Consider the following 24,436-nt stretch of genomic DNA (forward strand, 5'->3'; position numbering starts at 1 on the left):
GTCATAATTATCCCTTATTTTTTTCTATTTCATAATTTCCAACTTTTACCTTTAAATTCCAACTTTCTAGTTTTTCTAAATTTTTGAGATGATTACTTAGTTCTCTTACTTTTTGGTTTTATTTTTAACTTGTGAAATCATTTGAGGGCTCTAAATATTCCTCTAAGCACAACTTCCAGGATTCTGTCAATCTTAATAAGAAGTGGTTTTTCTCTTTGTTGGTTTCTAGATAGTAAGTTCCCTTTTAAGTCCTTTTTGATTCAAAACTCATGTAAAAGTTTAGTTTGTTCCTTAATTTTTAACTATTTAAGTTTTTATGTCATTATTTATCATGAATCAATGATTTTTCAGCTTTTGATCAAAGAATGTGACCTATATAGTCTGTTGTCAAAGCTATCTTTGCAACCATGCATATGGAAAAATTTTATACAACGTTTATATAAATATTTTTAATGAAAAAATATTTCTCTTCCTGTGGGATGTAAGAAGTGCTTATATGTACTATATAAAATCATGTGCTTCTAGCTGGGCTTGGTGGCGTACACCTGTAATCCCAGAGATTCAGGAGGCTTGGGCAGGAGGATCACAAGTTCAAAGCCAGCCTCAGCAACTTAAGATAGGAACTAAGCAACTTAGAAAGACCCTGTCTCAAAATAAAAAAATAAAAGGGCTGGGGATATGGCTCAGTGGTTAAGCATCCCTGGGTTCAATGCTAGGTACCAAATATATATATATATATATATATATATATATATCTGCTTCTATTATTAAGCTCATCTGAGTAATTTTTGGACTAGCATTTCTATTATTTTGTTGGTCTGAATGCTTTTTTGATTATTAATTCTGGCTAATAACGAGAAATACATTTTGAAATCTCCCATTGTAATTCTGTATTTATAAAATTCTCCTTATTTTTACATATTTAGCTGCTAAGTTTTTTGATGTCTGTAGCACTGTGTCACCTTTGTCATATGTGTCCTTTATCACAGCATTAAGGGTGCTCCTTATATTATAAATGCTTTCATCCTGAATTCCACTCCACTGATGCAAACGTTGCCATTTCTGCTTTCATTTCTCATTTGCCTAACCTTCATTTGCCTACTATTTTATTTTTAGCCTTTTATTATCACTTTGTTTCAAATATGAATCAATATCTTGATATCAAATATGAATCATATCTTTGCCTTAATATTTTTCTAGCCCTTCAAACTTCAGCTTTTTAATAGAGTTCATTATTTCCTCCCTAAATCCCTTTTATTTTCTATTATAGTTTCTAGAAAATAGAATGTAAAATAGAATAGAATAGAAAATTGTGTTTTCTATTATAGCTGTCAATCTTAATTGTGTTGGAAAGCTCTTGTTTTGCTGTGGAGCTTCCAATCCCCCTTGCTCTGACAAGGGACCAGATCTTCTGTTGGGTGTTCCCTTCCCTACTCTCAGCCCAGGATATGAGGATATACCATTCAGAGCATATCCATGCCCACTTCAGGAGAGGGTTTGTGACTGCAACCTGGCCAATTGAGCAGCACCTTCCTCTAGCCTCAGGGACCCAAATGAAATGACAACAGTGCAATTGGACCTAAACAAGATGGCCACTTCAGAGGTACTATAGAGCACAGGCCTGTAGAAACCAGACCCTTTGGGCTCAAATCCTGGTTCTGTCTTTTATTTGAAACTTTGGCCCTAGTTGCTTACTTTTTCTCAGTTTTCCTACCTGTAAAATAGTATGTATCTCATAGCATTGTTGTAAAAATTCTGTGTCAATATGTGTAAAATACAGAACAATGCCTATGGAGTAATAAGCAAATAGTTGTGATAACTCTTGTCATTGCATATTTTCTTACACCAGGATATGGGAGCCATTGACATTAAGGTGCACATGGAGTTGAGGAGGAATGAAGTCAGCATGAAGGACAGTAGAGCCAAGAGTAGAAACCTCGTTTGAGGGAACAAGGAGTTCCAAAACTGGTTATGCCTGCAATTCTTCAACAGTGTGAGCCCCCAAAATCCCCTATTTGCTTAATATTCTGTGGCTTGTGTCCAAAAAAAAAAAAGTCCTGACTTACACAACTGTTAACCTAGTGACCCAGGTTAGAAACTTGGAGCCATTTTTAATTCTTTCCTGTCCCTCACTGTCCACATTCAACATGACACATCCACTCATTGTACTTCCCCAATTTACTTTCACTTTGATTCTTTGTTTCTACTCTTACAACAAAGGGGGATGGGGAGAAGGAAAATGAATGTTTCTGAATACTTATTAAATACTAACAGCTGAGCTAGGACCTGTGGATTTTTTAATCCTATCAACAATCCCTTGAGGACCCTGAAGTGCAGAGACTGTGAATAACTAGTTTAAGGTCCCACAGTGAGCCAGTGGTGAGGCCACACTGGGCACCACTGTGGATATCACCTAGATAAATGCTTGCTGAATGTCTAACCCCAAGAACAACACCTACAGAACTCACTCCTGTCAGTACCCCACGCGGCATTGACATGCATGTCTACTCAGTCTTTTTTGAAAATGGCAATGACCCTCAATCAGTCTACTTGTTGTGGAACAGATGAGGCAGGACACCGAGGAAATAACAGGAAGCAGGTTTATTGGCTGCAGCCAGGTCCAGAGGGGGAAAAGGCTTTCACCACAGTGGATCAATCCCCTGAACCCCGACTTTAGAAAGTTTCAGAACTTTTTACCCAGTGTGTAGGAGGAGGGGCTCAGAGGCTCACCATCTACAGAAGTCTACACAAAAGCAGCTTTTTTCACTGTTCTGGGCTTTGAGCCCAGGCCTGGAATTCAAGCCTCTATGGAGGCCTCAGGTTAGCCTTTCTTATCACATCCTGCTTCTGCAACACACCTCCCGCCTGAAAACTTTTTCAGAAATTCTTGCTGACTGTCTAAGAACAGTTATGATGAGGGTCTCTGGAGAAGCTTAATTCAGATTTTCTGTGGAGGAGTGGGTGCCACTACATACGTCACACATAACTGTACCCTTGTTTTTCTCAGGGCTTCAGTCATCAGCCACAAAGTCTACCTATTCTCAGTCCCAAAGCTTGCTGCCAGTCTATTTTCAAAGAAAGGAGTAACTCCAGCTAAGTTGTAATCGTGTCACATTCTTTAATTATAGAAAGAAACAAATGCCTAGCGATTGTCTTGGCATAAATTCACACATACATGTACGCACACACAAGCACTGCCAGTCTGTCTCCTTAAAAATAAAGCTCTTTCCAGAACAGGCCTGTAAAGATACTTGACTTCCTCCATTCCTGGGCTCTTTACATTGTCCATTAGAAAATGCTTATTCCTGGGCTGGAGTTGTGGCTCAGTGGAAGAGCGTTTGCCTCACATGTGTGAGGTCCTGGGTTCGATCCTCAGCACCACATAAAAACCAATAAAAATAAAGATATTGTTTCTATCTAGAACTAAAACAATATTCTTAAAAAAGAAAGAAAATGCTTATTGCTAAGTGAAATTAGCCAATTCCCCAAATCCAAAGGTCAAATGTTTTCTCTAACATGGAACGCTAACCCACAATAAGCGGGGTCGGGGACAAAAAAAAAAGAATAGAAGTTCAGTAAAGTAGACAAAGGGAAATAATGGGAAGGGAGTGGGACTAGGAAAAGGAAAGACAGCAGAATAAATCTGACATAACTTTCCTATATACATGAATATACCACAGTGAACCTCGCCATCATGCACATCCACAAAAAAAATTAATTTTTAAAAAATAATTATGGGTATATGGCAGAAAGGTCAGTAGAGGGAAGGAAGCTGAGGGTGGGGGAGAGAAGGGGAAGGCGAGGTACTGGGAACTGAATTAGAACAATATATACTCCATGCTTGTATAATTATGTCAAAATGGATTCTACTGTCATGGATAACTGAAAAGAACCAATAATTTTGAAAAGAAAGAAAGAAGAAGAAAATGCTTATTGCTCATCGGGCAAGGCAAAGGAGTCCCCTCTCAGTTCCTTTAATCTGCTGAGCTCATGCTGGGTTTTGCCCTCTATCCAGATGCTCTCCCCCACACACTTGCAGCCAGCACTTGCTCTTCCTTTGAGAAGGATGCTCTCCCCCACACACTTGCAGCCAGCACTTGCTCTCCTTTGGGTCTCCTTTGGGTCTGTCCTTTGGGCCTCTTCTTTGGGTCTCTCCTTCATGGGGGGCCTTTCCTGCCCACCTGAAGGTAGAGTTCAAATGTCAGCCCTTGATGGTTTCCTTTGAAGCCTATAGAACAACATGCAGCCATTTACCTACTTGTATGTTTAGTTGGGGTTTATGTCCAGATGGGTTTTCTTTTTTGTCTTTCTCCTTTATCAGAATGAATGGGATGGGTGTCTTCAGAGCAGGAAACATGCTTGTTACCATTGTATCCCTCCTGCCTCACACAGGCCTGATGTGCAGCACCTGCTCAAAGTTTATTTGGTAAATGAATGAACAAAATAATCAGCGACTGGAACATGAAGTCTGTGGGTTGATTTTATTCTAATTACAGATGACCTGATGGATCCCTTTAATGCAGCTAGATAAGGTAAATGATAAAATGGGTAAATCCCCAAACCTAGAACCTCTTTTTTGATAGAATTCAGTTGTTCCCTAAATGATTACTGCATTATTTTCCTCTTGTGTGGATGGCTTAGACTACGACTCCAAAGGTACTTTAATGCCATCCCATGGGATCCTGAATTCTCATGCCTTTGTCTGGGCCCCAACACTAGAGTTATCTGAACTCCATAATGGCAAAATTTCATGTCTTTACCTTGCCCCACTGGGGAGGCAGGCAGGTGAGATATACTACTGTGGAGAAGAGGGATGCCCAAGACACTCTGGAAAATCTAAAATCAGACACATATTCTGAGGGGGGCCTGAGGTGTGACAGCAGAGGGAGAAAACATGACTAGCACATCGCTTCTTCATTTCCAGGCTCTCTGTCCTGATGCTCACTCTGTCCTCAGGGCAGACCCATGAGGTTGAAGCTGTGACCACCATTTTGTATTTGAGAGTAGTGGAAAAGCATGGGCTTTGATGTCAGGTAGGCCTGGCTCAAATTTCCCCTTTCCTAAATTACCCACTTAGGGCCGCTGGGCACTGGCTGCTCAATACACAAGTCATCACAACACTTAAGGCAGTTGTGTGGGGCTCTTTCTCCGTACTTCAAGCAGTCAATCAATCCTGGCACCAGATTCTGCAGCAGATACCAGCTGCATGTCCCCTTAACCAGTCCAGTTCTGATACTGTCTACATAACAGTAGCATTGGATCCCACAGGTTGAGGGCTTGATCCCACAGGCTCTCTCTCCGTTTCAGAGGCCAGTTGTAGGTGCAGGCATGGCTTGTGCTGTTGACTCATCAGCTATCACTTGGGACTCCCATGGACCCCTCCTTGAGTTTGATTCATTTCCTAGGATGATTCATAGCACTCAAGGAAAGACTTATGTTTATTAGCCTATTATAAAGGGTATTCCAAAGGACACTGAGGAACAATAAAGAGATGCATAGGGCAAGGTATGTGGGCAGGGGCATGTGGGCAGGAGTATGGAGCTTCTGTGCTTTCCCTGGGGCACACCACTATTCAGATATTCAGCTATCTGGAAGCTGTCTAGATCCAGTCTTTTTTTTTTTTAATTCAAGCTTCATTACATAGGCATAATTGGCTAAATTATTGACTGTTTGGTGATCAACTCAACCTTAAGACTCTCTCCCCTTCCTAGAAATTGGGCTGGGTGGGGAGAACTAAAAGATTCCAACTTGCTGATCATGCCTTGGTCTATCTTGTGACCAGATCCTATCCTAAAGCTACCTAGAGGCTATTGGCCACCAGTCATCTTATTAATTCACACAAAAACATACTTATCATTCTGGAGATTCTGAGGACTTCAGGATACCAGGAAATAGGGTAAATAGTAAATACGTGTTTCACAATATCACAGGTAAGTTACTTAACTTCTCTGGGCTCAATTTCTTGATCTTTATCATAATAAAAACTGATTTTTTTCTGTGTCAATTGGTAAAGCTATATATAGATACATTCATCAAAATGAACTTATTTGTGCACAGCACATACTGGGTACTCAATAATCAAAGTTATTTATTAAAAGGACTATCAAAGATCCACACAGGAAGTGGCCTAGAATGTGAAGACCTCTTGCTTCATAAGATCCAGGCTTCGTGGTTTGTCTTGCCTCCAAGGTCGTCAGCTCTTCCAGGACAGAAATGGGGCCTCATATCTTTTTGATTTAGTGACCTAGATATGAAGTGGTTATTATTTACACACTAGCCTCCCAAAATAACATAGCATTTATTGTGCTGATACTGACTTTTCTATCCAATGATACGTGTGAATGGTAATAGATGGCGCAAATGCCTCTCTGAATAAGTCAGCACCAGGATATCCCTTCCCACTTTATCTGCCAAGTCCAGGAACAAGCCTCTCAGCACACTTCTGGCCAGGAAGAACATGAAGCAGGGTTTTAGTCAAGTGAGTCACTCAATTTTTATATTCAGGTATCATGAAAGGAAATATGACTCCTAAGACTCATACCTATAGGAATGAAGGAGATTTTAACCTCTGCTAAACTAATAGATTTTTAGTCAGCAAAGTTGGAAACAATCAAGGTATTTAAATACAATATAATGTGTGTGTGCGCCTACCTAATGATTCATTATGTGATTCATTTCCCATTTCACCCCTCCACCTGATTCCTTAGAACTTCCAATTTTACCTACTGTGATTTTCTGTTATTCCATCCCCCTGCCTTCCATCTGGCCTCAGGCCCTCTGCAACCCTCACTTGCTATGAAATTGCTCCTTCAGGCCTCCATGATGTCAGTTTTACCTTCTAGAATGCAGGCTCCGCACTGACCCCAGACCAATGGTTCCAAAATGCCATTGACCATGTGCCTGCTTTGCCCCCAGTCCTTGAGTATCTCCCCTTGTCTAGACCTTCCAGCTCTTTAGCTTGGAATAGCCAAATAACCAGGCATTAGGGTTCAGAACGTGAAATCCTAAAGCATCCCAAGTACTTTGAACTGAAAGAATCTGGAAAGCCTCAGGAGCAAGGTCTCTCTGACTTTGTCTTGCCTTCCTATCTCTTGCCCTCCTTCTTCCCTGAAGCAATTGATAGAAACCAGAATTTCTCTTTCCCATGGCAAGTCATTAAAACTAAACCTCTCTGCTCCAGAGCAAGCCATAAAACCTAGGAAAGTCACTCTCTCCCTTCTACCTTCTCTCCTAAAGACTCATTCCAGAGGGCATCCTGTCCTGTCCTATATATCCAGCAGGAAGGAATGCTGCACAGAGCCCAGGAAGAATCTGGACAGATGAGCCTTGCCTCATTTCCCCCTCTGTCCATTTCCATTCGGTCATATCCTTTGTCCCATCACATTTCCACACAGCCCTCATTCTTCCTCAACCCTAAGCATAAAAACAGTGCTCCCAGGATCTTTAGGTCTTCATTTCTGAAGCCTCCATCCTGCATAAGGCTTTATTAAACAAATTCATTATGCTTTTCTTGTGTGGCCTGTCTTTTGTTAGAGCTGAGTGTCAGCTGTGACCCTTAGGATGAGTAAGGAAATGCGTCACACATTTCTACCCTGCAGTGGCAAGAAGGAATATTGAATGTCTCGGAATTTTTTGAGATTTAAGGCTGGCTGCCCAATTCTTACTTCTAAACAAGTTTCCAGAAGCTTTTTAAAAATTGTTATTATTTTTAATGAACCTCAAGCTGGGCTAGTTTAGGCCTCACTAGCCCACATGGAAATCATATGCTGCTTTATAATTTTATGTTTTGCAGTGCTGGGAATCAAACCCAAGGCCCAGCATATGCTAGGCAAGCAGTCTACCATTAGAGTCCTTTTTAGGGAGTAATGAAATTTTAAGAATCTGAAAAAAATAAACAAGCCTTGGACCTTCATCCAATGTGAGTTTTCCAATCTGTCCTAGTGAAGAATGTTATCTGGAAAATGTCACAAAAAATAAATGCAATGAGATTGAATGCTGAGTCTACTTTCTTAAATATAAATACATTGGCACCCCTCCCCCAAGTCAGTGAAGAAAGGCAAGATGTTTTTTCTCCACTCTTCCTCATTCCTCCACCCCCAATCTCGTTGCAAGAACAGTGTTCTGTGTTCTGCTAAGCTTCTGATTGTCATGGGCTGTGGTCCACTGTAGTTAGCCCAGGGGTGGTAGGTATTTTTGCAACACAGAATATCTTTCAGTGTTGCAACCCTGTTGTCTTTCTCTTCTATCTTCTTTCAACAGAAAGAAAAAAAAAAATTCTTGCTTGAGGTAGAGTATGTACTTAGCATACTTGAGGCCCTGGATTCAATCTGTAGCACCAAAGCCAAATCAAAATCTAAACCAAAACAAAAAATGTAAAGTCAGTAAAATCTTACTATACAACTAAGACAAGCCAAGGAGGAAACGAGTGGTAAATGCTAACTATTTGCTTAGGTTACTCTTAAAAACCCACATCTGCAATGTGAAATTGTCTTTTAAATTAAATTTGGTGGTAGTGATTCCTAAGGGCTTGTAGTATCATACTTTTTTCTTTTGCTACTAAGAGCTGAGGGTGTAACCCAGTGTCAGAGCACTTGCCTAGCATGAGTGAAGCCCTAGGTTCCATCCCCAGCATGACAAAAAAAAGAAAGAAAAAAAGAAAGAAAAGTACTACTAGAAGATCATTTATTTTTTTCCTATGATTCATAAATTTTTTCTTAATCAGTAAAGAAGAGATCATTGTATCACCAGTAAAACTGATGGGTCTAAACAGAATGTTCCAAATTTCTTCTAAAAGTTTTATTTCTTCTTTTGTAATTGGGTTCAAGATTTGCTGGTTTTGCTTAGGGTGGGGACACAATGTCTATTGTAGTCATGTTGAAGTTCAACATTATTTGATTATCAGAAGGTAACTCTAAATGTCAAAAACAATTTTTGAAATTGTTATTTTCCTGAGTTGTTGCTTTCTTTTTGTGGCAATATAACTGAAGCAGCTCTCGGTGTTTTTACAGCAGAGGGAATGATTGCCCCTTCTCTCTTGGATGATTTAAAGAAAGGACAAAAGAGAAGCTGTGTTTTCTCCCTCTTCTAGGTCATTTGGGAAAATGACAACTCTTCAGATGGTTGGTTAAAGGCTTCGGGGCAGGATGGAGAAAGGGTGGGGTGGTATTTCTGATGTCCAGGTGTTCAGTCTTTAGATACCAAAATTGTGGATGTGAGACTTACAGTTCTGTTTTCATACATTTGTATATTCCCCTGGTTGTTTAAAAACATAGATTGAGTATCTACTCTGCTTCGAGCACTACGACATTATGGTAGGAGAAAAAGATGAATGGCCTCACGCTCAGTAAAAACTAGAGACCTGAAACTAGCTGACCTTAAAAGATGACCAGTACCAGACAGACACCTTTAGAGCCCTGGAACGTGTTGAAAACTGTATGGCCAGCTACCCACTCATGCCCCTCCTTGTGTAAATAATTTTAAAGAAGTCCAATAAAATTTAATTCTTTCTCCTAAGGATGATATTTGAGAACAAATAAACTAAACTGTTTCCCTATGTTCTATTTGACTTTGCCCCAGCTTTATTGGCACTCTAAGGATGAGCTTAATTTGCTTCCTGGGAAATCCAATCCTAAGGACACCCCTGAGAGCTGGTGACTGCAGTGGCAAAGTGCAGAGGAGACCAGAGGACAAGGCAGGCCTGAGTGCGTAGCCATCATCCTATTAAACTAGTCCTAATGCTGCATGGAAACTCACCTGGGTTTTCCTTCCAGAAGTGAAGAAACAGAGACAAATGTACGTGCACTTAATAGTTGTCCCGTTTAGCCCATGGGCCTTGTTTTGGAAGGACACACCTGGAGGCTTTTAGAAAAAAGAACTATTTCATAATCAAGTATTCATAAGCTGATGCCTTCTTCCTGAATTCAGTTTATCCACATTTAAGAATTTCATAACCACAAGGAAATCACATTTTTATTTAAGTTTTGAGACCCATTTATATTGACTAGAGGAGTCAATGAAACGGTTTTGTTGTCTTCTTATAAAATATTGAATGGGATTTGTTCAAATTACTCATTATAGGCACTCCTCAAATTCAACATTCTGTAAGTTTTTAACCACTAGTTTTATGTCTAAGGACCAGCATTATCCTAGACCTCTTTCATGCACCCCCTTATAAATTATGGCATTTTGACAGAAACCTTTCACTTTCCCATTACCAAACTAAATTTTAAGTCATTTACCAAAGTTGGCTGCTCACTAAAAAAGTTAAAAACAAAAACACATGGCCCAAATCTCATTGAGATATTTGTACTAAAGTAGCTATTATTAGTTAAATGGACTGACCAAGTAAACTTCAGCCCACCTGGGACAGACAATGTCAATTCAAATTTGAGTCATAGCAAGATTTAAGGCACAGTGCTACATTTCATGATTCTTCTGATTCTTTTAGCCAAGATGTTAGATCTGAGACAGTTGAACTACTGATCTTCTGTGAACATGACCCGCTAGCAGGTACATTAAGCATGGCTGGAGCTGAGTTCTCTGCAAATGCAGAAGCTGGGCATTCCCTCTTTGCCTTTTGGGATTTCTCCCTGCTGATCTACTACTGGAGATCAGCAAATAATTGAAATGAGTGAAGAGAGAAATAGAATCTAAAAAGGCAATAAAGAATTGCTTAAGCAAGGAATTTGATTTTAGTTGAGAGCTTTCGGGATATCTGCATGGAAGCTGTGAAGTTGAAACTTTTAAGATACGCCAAAAATTCATTCACTCAACTATCAGTATTTCAGCCTTTGATTCTGCAGAAAGGATTAAGTTGTAGGATTACTGTAGAACCCAAGCAGCCCCGGGGGTCCCATGATCCTGCAAGAAGACTTTCAAGTGAGTCATACAGAATATAGTTGGGGTTTATGAGAAAACTGAGAAATTAGGGTAAGGTTCAATAAGGCACCCCACAGACTGCCTCAGGAGAGAAAGGCTTGGCTCTTAGAGTCTGGGGTTTTTAAGGGTTTGGGGTTCCTTTGTTCTTGCCTTAGTTTCACATATCCCCCATTAAGAGGTTTATTATCTTTCATTTAGCCCTCAGCAGATTTCCTTTGTGAGGGTCCTGATGACCTAGACACCAGGGGAGGGTTGTGATGACCCGGTCACAAGAGGTGGGTGTGACATGATCTTTAAACAATCATTTCTTTAAGAGTTTATAATTAACTACATACAGCTGGGGGAATTTTGGCATACTAGTTCTCAGTTCCAGATGTCCCTCTGTTTTGATAAGATTCCCGATGTTTCCCTGTCCTGTGACCTTGGACTCTCTTTGATACATGTCTGATGTCCTCCCCCTTCATTGCCTTCCCCACCCACTTGGCTGACTGCTATACAGCAGAGTGATCTATATGAACTCAGATCAGACTCTTGATGTTCTTAGATGCTGCCTTTTCACATCTCCACAAGAGTCATGGTAGGGACATGTCAACTAATTCAATAATGATTCTGAGCTCTAGATACCAAAAGAGAAGTGGTTAACCCCTCCCCACCCTGGATTCAATCTCTGGTTTAAAAAAAAAGATGGAAAGAAAGAAAAAGAAATCTAAACTGGTGAAAATTCTATTCCAGCAGGAATGTCAAAGAATATGCATCCTCTAATCAAGCTAATTTTTGTTTTTACTTATAGTTTTGAAGCATCCCATATCATCAGAGGTAAATACTTGCATGGGATCATTTTGGCTTCTCATAGATCATGAGAAGTATTTAAAATTTATTTTTTCTTTCATTTTTTTTTTTAAGAGACAAGGTCTCATTGTGTTGCCTGGCCTGGCCCTGAACTCATGGAGTCAAGTGACCCTCTACCTCAGCCTCCCAAGTAGCTGGGACTACAGGAGTGTGCCACAGTGCCTGCTTTAGTGACTGTAAAAATCACTGCTTGGTCTTCAAGGCTTTATTAGGAAATGTCTGTTCTACTTATTGCAGAGATACACTGTTAAGTACTTTGACCACTCTATGTCATAAATTTCTCCTTTTTGATGAGATATTTCCAAAGGTTTCAATTTTTTTCCTATTTTATAGACATGGCCAATCTTCTAAACCTTTGTGTTCCCTCTTTGCTTTGCCTGATAGGAAGCTGAGAGTCTAATTTGCAACCTGCTTTGGAACCTTAAAGCAATTCATTAAACTTGCTCCAGGCTTTATTTTCCCTGTGCCTGGTTTCTTCATTTATTATTTTGTATTTTATTATATATGTTAGACTATAAACTGCTCAAAACTTAAGAACAAAATGAGGGTATGAATTAGAGTTTTTCAGCTCTACACTATTGGGCCAAACATCTCCTGTTGGGAATTGGAGAAGGCAAGCTGTCCCAGGCAGTATAGGATGCTTAGCAGCATTCCTGGCCTCTGCTCACTAGATGTCAACAGCAGTTCTACCCCATCCCACTACCCCACATTGTGGTAACTAAACCTATCACCAGACATTGCCAAATATTTCCTTGGGAGCAATACCACCTCTGGTTGAAAATCACTCCTGTTTAAAAACTTGTATGAGTGAATAAATAAGCTGGTACTGAGCACTTAATATTTTTTAGGCTATCTACAGGACACTGTCCTTACAAGACATAACAATGACTGAAATCCAGTTATTTGCCCTCTGACAATCCTACAAATGAGTCAAGGAGAAAAGCATCTAAGTGCTTAGAATACATCTATTTAAATTTCATATAGATGTTCTCACAGCTTCCTGTTTTTTTTTAATGACCCTGGGAAGAAGGAAGTGAAGATGCTGTCTCCACTGAGAGCTGGCCAAGCATCAGTGCCATAATTAGAGCCCGGTGACTTCCCCTGCAATCTAGTGGATGCTCCACCACGCCTGGAACATTTTCAGCAAGGGAGAGGCAAATCCAGCTTGGAGGATTAGAAAGGGCTTCATGGAGGAGTTAGTTTTTGAGATGAGATGTTAATAGGTAAAGAAGGAGACAGGAGGGCTAGGGCTCAGAAGTGGAGAACCCGCCTCGCATGTGTGAGGCACTGGGTTCGATCCTCAGCACCATATAAAAATGAATAAAGATATTGTGTCCAACTACAATTAAAAAAATAAATAAATAAATAAATAAAAAGAAAAGAAAAGCTCTTAAAAAAAAAAAAGAAGAAGGAGACAGGAAGCAGGGACAGACAGCAGTTGCAGCAAAAAGGGAAGGCTTTCAGAGTGATGGCCAGATAGTGTAAAGAAGCGGAAATCAAAAGGACTGGGAAAAATAGAGCAAGTCATGTTGTGAGGAGCTTCGGAGGACAGACCTGAAGGGTTTGGGGTGAAAATGCATCTTCCCCCAGGACCATGTATACCTATCTCACAAATTATGGAATAATTTAGATAATAATAAAGGTAGATAAGAAGCTTAATAAGTTAGGTCATGAGAGAGGCGAGCTATGGTGAAATGACCCTGGAGGCTTCAAAGGACCCAGCTTATCATCTGCTCTTTATCTCTTCTCCCACAAACCCAGATTATATGATTTACTGAGCCAAGTTCCTTTTACATTTTTTTAATTGGCTCTTTTTAAATTATACATGACAGTAGAATCCATTTTGGTATAATTATACAAACATGTAATAGATCTTGTTCTAGTTAGGACCCCATTCTTCCGGAGGTACACAATGGTGGGATTCACTATGGTTCTCCTCTCCCCCTTTTTTGTGGGTTAGCTTCCACATACCAGCAAAACCATTCAACTTTCAGCTTTTGGGGATTGGCTTATTTCACTTAGCATGATAGTCTCCAGATCTATCCATTTACTCAGCCATAAAGAAGAAAGTCATTCTTCTTTATGGCTGAGTAATACTGCACTGTGTATATAATACTCCATCCCTTTTACTTTATTTGTTAATTTTATTTTATTTTTTGATACCAGGGATTGAACTCAGGGGCACTCAACCACTCAACCACTGAGCCACATCCTCAGCCCTATTTTGTATTTTATTTAGAGACAGGGTCTCACTGAGTTGCTTAGCATCTCACTTTTGCTGAGGCTGGCTTTGAACTCGCGATCCTCCTGCTTCAGTCTCCCAACCTTTTACTTTCTTTTTTTTTTTTCTAAAGAGAGAGAGAGAGAGAGAATTTTTTAATATTTATTATTTTTTTAGTTACCGGCGGACACAACATCTTTGTTTGTATGTGGTGCTGAGGATCGAACCCGGGCCGCACACATGCCAGGCAAGCGCGCTACCGCTTGAGCCACATCCCCAGCCCCAACCTTTTACTTTCTTGATGAAAAAAGAATAACTGAACTTTGCTGGTGTCAGAAAAATATCCAGTCTTGTACTCTCAAAAAGACATATTCCTGAGAAGCCTCCTAATTTAAGCATTATCAGACCTGAACACCATTTTTAACACGAAGAAAAATGGTTCGTAGTAGATTTTATTTACAGAAATGTAGAGCTTAAATTAGGAATTGCCATACCTGTCACTATGCATAAGTCTCCCTATAACAGGAAATAATGAATAATGCATTGTTTTGATTAAGATTTCAGAAATGGCGTCATTGGTACTTTAGGCAGAATCCTACTGCTGAACTCTGACGCCCATAGGTTCTGGGGGAGTCAAGGAGAAAACTAGACTCAGATAGGACTCAATCCCAGGATCAAAATCCCAGCTAGTGGTTCCAGCTTCAGAGAAGCTCGAGGAGGGGAGCAATCATTGAAAGAAGCAGAGTCTGATGGGACCTGGGGGAACTTGAGGCTACAGGGGTGCGGGAGCCTGAACCCAAATAGGGCAGGTGACTATTCTCCTTTCTCCATTCCCACTGTACAAAAAGAAGGGGCCCTTTCCTCAGCGATGGCCTAACAGATGACAAAGCACAGGCCCTTCTCCATTGACTTGACTTGAGTTTCTTGTTCTAGAAATTAGATTAAGAGCCCTAATGAGAATAGAATGGGTTAATGTGACTCATGAAATTATCTGGTAGGACACTGAATGCCTGAAAGAGAGGAACAAGAAGGAAAAGAGGAGATGGGAACAGGGGAAATTCAGCGTCTTGAGAAGCCGAAAGTGAAAAGTTATTTGTCTGTTTTCCCTGAACCAATCAGGACAACTCAGACTAGTTAAGAGAAAGAGACTCCAGTTCAAGGACTGGGTAGTTAATAAATACCACATTCACCCCTCACTATCTGTGTGGATTGGTCCCAGGAACTCCATGGATATATATTAAAAAAAAAATCTGAGGATCCTTATATAAATTGGTATATTATTCACACACACTCTCCTAGATTATTTTATTGTCTAGTACAATGTAAATGCTAGGTACATAGTTGTGTTGTCTAGGAAATTATGTCAAGGAAAAAAATCTGTACAAGTCCAGTTCAGATGCAGTTTTTTTAACAGAATATTTTTGATCCATACTTGGCTGAATCTTTGGATGCAAATTGAGGATAAAACTCCTTCCAAAAGACAGAGGACTTGGTAGAATGTAAGAGCAGAGACTTTGGCTTTAGCTCACCTGAAATGAATTAATGCTAAACCCAGTGTGGCTGAATCTCACAATCAAAATTTCAAGCAGAAGAAGCCAGAAATAAAAGCATAAACAATCTAAAATTAATCCAGAATTCAATAAACACAAGGTTCAAACAGGCAAACCAGCCTCCTGTGTTAGAAGACAGGGTAGCAGCCACCTTTTGGTGGAGGGTTATGACGATGGCTCTATCAGTGGGGGAAGCTCCTGGAGTGCTAGCCAGGTCCTCGCTCTTGAATCAGGTCATGGTCAAGTCACAAGAATTGCTCCCTTTGAGAAACTTGGGGCATCATATGATCTCTGTACTTCACTGTTTGTATGTTACACTTCAATTGAAATAGAAAAAAGTGGGCCGGGGCTGCACCTCAGCGGTAGAACACTATTTGCCTGACATGTGAGGCTCTGGGTTCAATCCCAGCAAGGAATGAAGAGAGCAAAAGAAAGAAAGAAAGAGAAAAAAGAGAAGGAAAGGAAAAGAAAGGAAGGGGAGGGGCTGGGAGAAGAAAGGTACAGAACTGGTCAGGTTAGACTGTGCACACAGGAGCAATAAGCAGAGGGAAGAGAAAAAAGGAAGGGGTGGGGGGGGTGGACTTTGCAGGAACTTATGTACACACGAGAGGAAGTTCAGAACTGAATGTGAACAAATCTATGGGGACACTGGTCTCACATGTGGGTCCTAAGTTCCTGGACTTGCATTGTGAACATTTTAGAACTAAGAAGTAATGTGTTCAGTTTCATTCCTCATGGAGACTGCTGGTCAGGCCTACTGGAGTCAGGGTTTATATATCTGGTAGGAAACTGGATTAGAATCTCTCCCAGTTTGAATCCCAGCCCTGCTATTCTGTCACTTTGGACATGTAACTTCTTTTCTGATTCGTTCCCTTTCTTCCAAGGGCTAAAATCCAAGCCTTCTGATACCTAACCCAATGGTCGTCTGTCCCCCCACCACTTGGCCTTGTTCTGGGCACTGGGTTTCCAGGCAATTCTCCATTTGATTAAATCAAGCCTACACCCTGCTATTTAGCAACATTTAGTTTAACAGAGGCACGGTGGCATGAGGTCACTGAGAAAACATTATGCTTAATAGATATAGTTCATTGACATAGTCTTATCACATTAATTCAATAACCCAGTGAGACATGGTGTATTAGCCTTATTTTAAAGTGTCAAAACTGAGGCTCAGAGAAGTCAGTTTACTTGTCCAAGAAAACACAGAATGTAAAAGTAGATTTGAAGCCAGGTTCATTTGTCTCCACTGTTTCTAACCATGATCTCATCCTTGGCTAGTCAAAAGGTGGACAGGGATCAGCATCATAGATGCTGATAATTGAAAGGCAAAACCCAGGTCCCAGTATGGATCTACTAAGCTGGAACCTACATTTTAAAAGGATATGTAGATGAGTCCTGTGCTTGTTATAATTTAAGAACCACTGATCTAATCAGAGAAATGAAAAGTTGTGAGGCAAAAAAAAAAAAAAGACCACTGATCTATATAATTGTTTAGTGTAAATCTATATGTAGAAGTGTGAAAATCTATAAACAAACACACATATATATCCACACACACATATACCCCAGTGTTTTCAAAATATACTTCTAAGCATTTTATTTGAAGTAAGGGAATTTAGGGATTTAAATGTAGGTAAGCCAGGCCTGGTGGTGCATACTTGTAATCCAAAAGAGTCAGGAGGCTGAGACAGAAGAATCTCAAGTTCAAGGCCAGCCACAGCAACTTAGTGAGGACTTAAGCAGTTTATTGAAATCCTGTCTCAAAATAAAAAATAAAAAGGGCTGGGGATGTGGCTCAGTAAAGCACCCCTGGATTCAATCCCAGTTTTTAAAAAAAAAAGTAGATGATTTGAATCCCTGTGTTAGATTAGGAATTGAGTTAATTGAATTAGCAGATAAATAATATATGCTACGATAGATGTAATTTTCATACATAGCAGTTGCAGTCACTGACCAGGCCCTTTTTTCCCACTGTGCAGTAAACCATCCACTGAAATGAATTTTCCAAATAGAAGGTGTTTATACAGGAGGTGGACAAACATGAGGGACAAGAGACCCAAGTCTCAAATCTGCCTCCAGGAGGTTAGGGCTTAGGGGTATTTGTGGAGTAGAGAAACAGGATGGTCTGAGGCATGGGGAAAGGTGAATGAAAGGTAAGGAAAGTGAAGTGTTCAGTGGTCCTTACGTGCATAGTCAAACTTCATGGCTCTTCACAGGACACATGTTCAGAAAATGGCAGCCTTAGAGGGATCTGAAGGTGAATTTTCTGGCCGTCTGATATCAAAAATCACCCACTGGACAGCTACACAAGCCCAAGTGAAGGATTAGTGGTTTCAAACAGTGTGGGATGATGAATGTGGCCTCTAAATTCTTGAAAAATGACCCATATCAGCAGCGTTATCTATTGCAAAGCCAATAGATAGTCTGCTTAGATATGTGGCTTCTAAAATTGCTGAAGTGAAGCTAGTAAGTTTATTCAGGGTTTCTCTCCGTTTCATTAAGCATATGCCCATTCCAGGATTTATATCTGAACTTTATATTTATATCTCAAAACTTACTTAGTGGTATTTTTTTATCTACATCAAACATAGTAAATTTTATCTTTATTCCAAACTATTCAACACAACAAACATGCATCCAGTGCTGGGCAAAGTTATAAAGCACTGGAAGAATTCATGAGATACAGTCTAGGCCCTGGAAGAGCGTTTACTTTGGGGGTCTCTTAAACTTTAGTGTAGTTTTCCATTTTGATAGATTCACTAAACTGAGTTTGATTGGGTATACTGATCTATTTACTTTTTCTTCAAAGCATTGTTTTTCATTTAAAAAGTAATTTTCTGTAAAGAATATCTACTGACTGGTGTAGTTTTCTATCGTCAAAGATACACACACACACACACATTTAAATGGTGGCGGCAGCAGTGGTTCTATGTATATTTTGATGCATATATATGTGTATATATACACACATACATATATATGCATTTATGTATGTGTGTATATGTGTATATTGATTTTACCATTATATTTTTAAAAGGTAATGACCTCAGTGCATCTTTAAGCCCAGAGATATATACATAACATTCAGATTTGGACCACCTGCTACCCATGCAATTTATTCTTATTTAGTCAATAGATTGAGATCACATACTATGTCAACTTTCATCAAATGGAAGTAGTATTTTGTCTACTCTTGTGAAGGATTCTAAGCAGTAGGAATGCTCTGGAATCAATTAGCAACGTCTGCTGTGGATGTGAACAGAGACATTGAGATATGCCTGTTTACTTCAACTCACCTTTAATTCCTAAAAGCTCACATTTTTACTGTTCTTCATTCCACATATTCTTTGCCCTAGGCATTTCCTCAAACTATTTACACTGTCTGGAAGGTTCTATTTTTCTATGTTCTGGAGAAGAATCTCATGTCCTCCAATCAGCCTTCCACAATTTCTCTAAAATCTAGTGATAATTTTATCTCTACTAGCTTTAAAATAAACAAATAAACAAACCAACAAAACCCCAAACTTGTACCCAGATCATGTGTTTGGACTTCTTCAGCTCAGGGTCCTGAGTCCAATGTTTATCTTATGTACTTCCAAGGGACCAACAAGATTGTGGACAAGTTTATTTTGATTAAAATTAAATATCACCAGTTCTTCAAGCAATGCCCGGCCTTCCAGGACAGTGAAAGTGTCTTTGTGGTTTTAGAGGTTTTGTTTCACCACAGATTTCCACCTAATGAGTTCTCTTCTTAATTACTTTCTCCTCTTTATTCAAATTTTTCTTCAACTCCCTCTGGCTTAGAAACTATGTATAATCTCAAAATGAAGCCAAGCTACTGGATAAAAAAAATTCTGAGTGAATTACACTTTTCTTTTCCTGTCTCTAAAGGAAAAACATCCCTATGAAAATACAGAATGAACAATTTGTCAACAACCTATAAGCTAGACAAAGGGGACAGAAAAGGACCAGAAAGTAATGATGCACTAAACAACCCATAAATTACTATGTAACTTTCCAGTTTCCAATAAGTTTTCTGACATGTAGCAAGACAAAATCAAGACCTCTATGGAAAGAGAACACTAACCTTCCTCATAAAGCTAGAGGCTAACATTTGATTAGACCCTGACCCTCAGCCCAATCACCCAGTTGATCACTGATCACCTGCCTGACAGAGACATTGATGTTAAGCTAAAACCTACATACTAGAGCAGACCCCTTAATGCGGAAACACGATCTTCCTCAATATTTCCCAATGCTAGGGGAAGTCCAGCCCCTTTGGATCATACATATTCTACCTAATTATGTACCCTAATAAAAACCCAACCTTAAGCCCTGGGAGGGAGTTTGACCCTTGAGATTGCCCTGCTCTGAGTGTGTTCTTTTACCTTTTGCTTTCTAATAAAGCTTTCTCTCTCATTGGTAAACCCTGACTCACCTTTAAATTCTTTTCTGCTCAGAGTTAAGAACCTGGGAAGTCCAAGTTGAGGTCTCCTCCAGATCCCCTCCACCCTCTAATGGTGACAATATTAGACAACATTGCTATGGTGGAGCCCTGCGCCACGCCCCTTTTGCAAACATCACACTACTGCCACGTAAGCACTTGAGGTGCCATTAAACATACCTGTTCCTCAGTCCATTGTCAGGCCTGTTGAATGCAAATTCTGGGGATATAACTTCTTTTTCTTTTTTGTAGTACTGGGAATTAAACCCAAGGGTGCTCTACCAATGAGCTACACTCCCAGCCCTTTTTATTTATTTATTTTTTTTAATTTTGAGATACAGTCTTGCTAAATTGCCCAACTTGGCCTTGGATTTGCAAGCCTCCTGCCTCAGCCTCTGGAATAGCCAGGATTACAGGTGTGTGCCACCGTGCCTGGCTGGATGTGACATTTTTAAAACAAGTCCTTTAGGTGATTCCTACTATGCTAAAGTTTGAAAAGAAAAAAGGAAATTTGCATATTATAAGCAAGCTTCCTACTGCAATTTAAATAGGTTGCAATTTAAACAGTTAGCAATAAAATAGTGGTTCTCTGAGACAAAGGCTCTATAGACAGAAAGCAGTATATAGAATATTTTAATAAATAAGACTCCATTGTAATAGAACAACAGAACACTCTTACGATACAAAAACTAAAAAATATAACCCAACCCCATTACAAATTTAAATTTGCCTGCTAGGTAATGCTCTCTATTCTCATGATTTTAACTACAGCTTCTCCACTGATTTATTCTTTCTAAGAGGCCATGGTCAACCCAGGCATTGTGGTACACACCTGTAATCCTAGTTGCTCAAGAGAATAAGTTGGGAGGATCACAAGTTCAAAGCCAGCCTCAGTAATTTAGCGAGACCTTACGCAACTCAGTGAGACTCTGTTCAAAATTTAAAAAATAAAAAAAAAAAGTGGGAGGGGGGCGGCTAGGCATGTGGCTCAGTAGTAAGAACCCCTGGGTTAAATCTCCAACATCAAAGTTAAGGGGGAGATTCCATGGTGATTCCTTCCTTGGTCTAGCATGCCAGTTAGTAGTCTTTTTATCACCAGATAGTAATTGTAATCTGTGATATTACTAAAAACGTCATTACCCTCTCACTCAAAGAGAAGAAAGACCTTTGGATTCCAATTAAACATTGTAGTTTCAAAACCTTGTAGTTTCAAACATAATTCCCAACTGTGACCATTATATAGCCTTTTCAGTCTGGGTTATTTTTCCTTTGGGTCATAAAGCAAGTTTCTGATAATAAATATTAGAGGTACATTTTTGAAGACAGTTCAAAGTTCTTTGGGTTTTGATTTCCCGTAAAACTTCCAGCTTTGTGGGGGACCAAATGATAACAGCCACAGATGTCAGAATACACTATATAAATCAGGACTGAGAGCAGGAGGGCAAGGTGAGGAGCTAAGAAGACTGATTAGGGACTGGGAGAGTGAAGTGATGTAAAATAGTGGTCTCCAGAGCTGACTGTATCAATGTCATCTCTTAACACTTTTACACATCAAGGTCCATCCTGGGTTACTGAATCAGAGTGATGTATCTGTATTTTAACCAAGCACTGCAGCCAAACCTAGTGCAATCCACGTGTGGGAAGCACTGTGTTAGAACCTTCAGTTGAGGCCTTCCTTAGCTGCATGGTTGAGGAAAATTGGAGGTAGCAAAGCAAAGCAATAAGGGGAGTTCTTGCCACTGGTCAGGGGAAGTGTTAGAAGTAAGCAGGGACCAAGACTAACAGCCAGCCAGGGTATGGTGGCACACATCTGTAAATCCCAGCTACTGAAGAGGCTGAGGCAGGAGGCTCCCAAATTCAAGGCCAGCCTGGGCAATTTAGCAAGACTCTGTCTTAAAATAGAAAGTTAAAGGGGGGCAGGGGTGTGTGGCTCAGTAGTATAGCTCTTGCTTAACATGTGGGAGGCCCTGGGTTACTCCCTAGCTCTGAAAAAGAAAAAAGAAAAAAAAGACCTGTCTGGTTAACCAAACAGCATAGTACAGCATTGTCCTTAGATCTGAAATTGTAAAGGAGACAGTTTTAATTTTGGTCATGAAACCAAGCACATTTTCTCCTGAGGGTTCTGATTAGGTAAGATCCCATGAGACCTAAATTGATTGCTGGGTGAAATATGAAAAACATAGGCATCTTTTTTGCGGGGGAGGGGGACTACTGGGGATTGAACTCAGGGAACCTCAACCGCTGAACTACATCCCCAGCCCTATTTTGCATTCTATTTAGAGACAGGGTCTCACTGAGTTGCTTAGCACCTCACTATTGCTGAGGCTGACTTTGAACTCACAATCCTCTTGCCTCAGCCTCCTGAACTGCTGGGATTATAGGTGTCTGCCACGGCACCGGGCATAGGCATCCTTTTGAGACACACTGTTTCCTAGTGGTTTTGCAAAGCTTGGTTTCTCCGTTAGGCCTTGAAACTTCTTTCTTCATATTCTGTCTGGACTGACATTTTCACAAAAGAAAGTTAGTAAAAGTGAATAGTTCTATCAAGAAATCCATTTCTTCCATTAAAATATTAGCGATGAATGCTGACATTAGCAGGACCTGTTTGTTACAATGATAACAATTTTATGGAGAAGTAAAGGTCAACATTATTTCTGGAAGTTTTCTTTTTGTTAAGGATTTGCTGTACTTTTCTGAAAGCCTATAGAGGGATAAGGGTGGGATTTGGTGTCACAGCACCTGGCTTTGTTTTCCAACCCATGCACTAATTAGTTCAACTAAGTACTCTATTTCAATTAATTATTCTATTTAGATTCCTAATTCTGAATTTCAGTTTTATCATCTGCAAAACGGGCATCATCACCATCACCATCAATATCATTGTCACAGGAGAGTGGGGAACTAAAACTCCAAACTTGGTTCTTGTGTTCTGATGAAAGAAAATTTAAAGTCAGACGCCAAAAGCCATGCAAGAGAAAGTAAAGTAAGCCTCCCCCACTTTGAGTGAAAGTAAAGTAAGGCTCAAGCAGAGAGGTCTCTCAAGAAAGTGAGTTATCTCCAAGCAGAGAAAGTAAACAGTGCTGTCTCCACATTTATCACTGTTTGATGTTTGCCTGGAGAACTGGGGACCACCTTCTGCACTCTTTGCCAATCAGGTGTTCAACTCCTGCTTCACGTTGAGTGGTGAAGTTTTTGACCCTAATTGGTCCTCTCCAGAACTGTCATGGTGGCCGTCCTATTCAGGGGGCTTCATCTACAAGTTGATCCCATGTTAATGTGGACACTGGGGTCAGTTGCAGATCAGAGATTACCTTCGGGCACCTATGCCATTAAAGGAATCTTCTTCCCCTTCCTAGACTTATGGAGACAGCTATAGCCATAACTCTTAGCTTCACACCAACCTCAATGGACTCTGTCAAGGGTTGGTCCCATTAATCCTTTTTTGACATATTTCCCCAATTAGTTCATTTTGCTGCTATTTATTTCCTACAAATATACTATCACCATTGGTTTTCTCATCCACTTTGAAAGAGTTTAAAGAAGACTCTAAATCAATTTAAAAAGAACATTGGTGACCTTGTTATACATTTCACTGCTCATTATTAGCTACTACCTAACATCATCATCTCTCTCTCACAGCATTCTCCTAAGAAGCAATTTAGATAGTTTCTGTAGAATAGCTTGGTAAAAATTAAATATAACTTTTCAATCCCCAGCACCCCACAAAAAAATAAATATAGTTCTTTAAAAACACTTCAAAGGCAAAATAAACTTTATTTAGAATGGTGTCTTGGAAAGAGCAAAAAAAATCATATTACTGATAAAAAGAAAGAGACAAGTGAAAAGGGAATAATAATAATAATAATAATAAACAATTCCCCCAAACCCAAGAGAAGCTCTTTTCTCCTTTCATCATGTTTTTAATCCCAAATACCAACATTAATCAGAAATATTATACTAAGTTAGTGAACATGCCCACCCCAAATCAGGTGAGTTATGATAAAATGTCTTCTCATTGTTAGTTGTTAGGTGTTTAACCTTTTCCTGTCTTTGTTTCTACAGGCAGTATCCTTCTGAATTTATTCTTAAAAATGAATCCAGTTGCTGGGCTTGATGAAGCATGCCTGTAATCCCAGCGGTTGGCGAGGCTGAGGCAGGAGGACTGAAAATTCGAGAGCAGCCTCAGCAATTTAGCAAGGCCCTAAGCAACTTAGTGAGAATTTGCCTCAAAATAAAAAAGACTGGGGATGTGGCTCAGTGGTTAAATGCCCCTTTGGTACAAAAAAAAATCCAGTTGTTTCTCAGCCAGAAAGGGCAAAGAGAGTACAGCCATTGCTAAATGGATAACTGGCCCCTTTGGTTGCTTTCAAACAAGATTTGTAGGTACCTGTGGCTGACATAATGCAGATCACAGACATAATAAAATTATTACTTATCACCCCGTTGAGCACTATGCTATATTCTTTAACTCAGAAGTGACAAGCTAGAAGCCCA

General features: G+C 39.8%; 1 long non-coding RNA gene across 2 annotated transcripts in view; it reads right to left on the reverse strand.

The window, feature by feature from the left end:
• Nucleotides 1–2,331: 2,331 nt before the first annotated feature.
• LOC124101560 (uncharacterized) overlaps nt 2,332–24,436 on the reverse strand; it is a 38,728-nt gene continuing 16,623 nt past the window's right edge. Inside the window, exons 1-4 of one of the 2 annotated variants that reach the window (XR_006854652.2) lie at nt 19,937–20,009; nt 9,754–9,858; nt 4,259–4,408; nt 2,332–4,181 (exon numbers count right to left, since the gene is read on the reverse strand). This is a non-coding gene — a long non-coding RNA (uncharacterized LOC124101560). Of the gene's footprint in view, nt 4,182–4,258; nt 4,409–9,753; nt 9,859–19,936; nt 20,010–24,436 lie in introns of those variants that run through there. The other variant, XR_006854653.2, reaches the window with a different exon arrangement.

The sequence above is a fragment of the Marmota monax genome, unplaced genomic scaffold (assembly GCF_021218885.2).
Source record: "Marmota monax isolate L192 unplaced genomic scaffold, Marmota_monax_Labrador192_F-V1.1 WCK01_AAM20220418_F8-fsc00128, whole genome shotgun sequence".
Lineage (NCBI taxonomy): Eukaryota > Metazoa > Chordata > Mammalia > Rodentia > Sciuridae > Marmota > Marmota monax.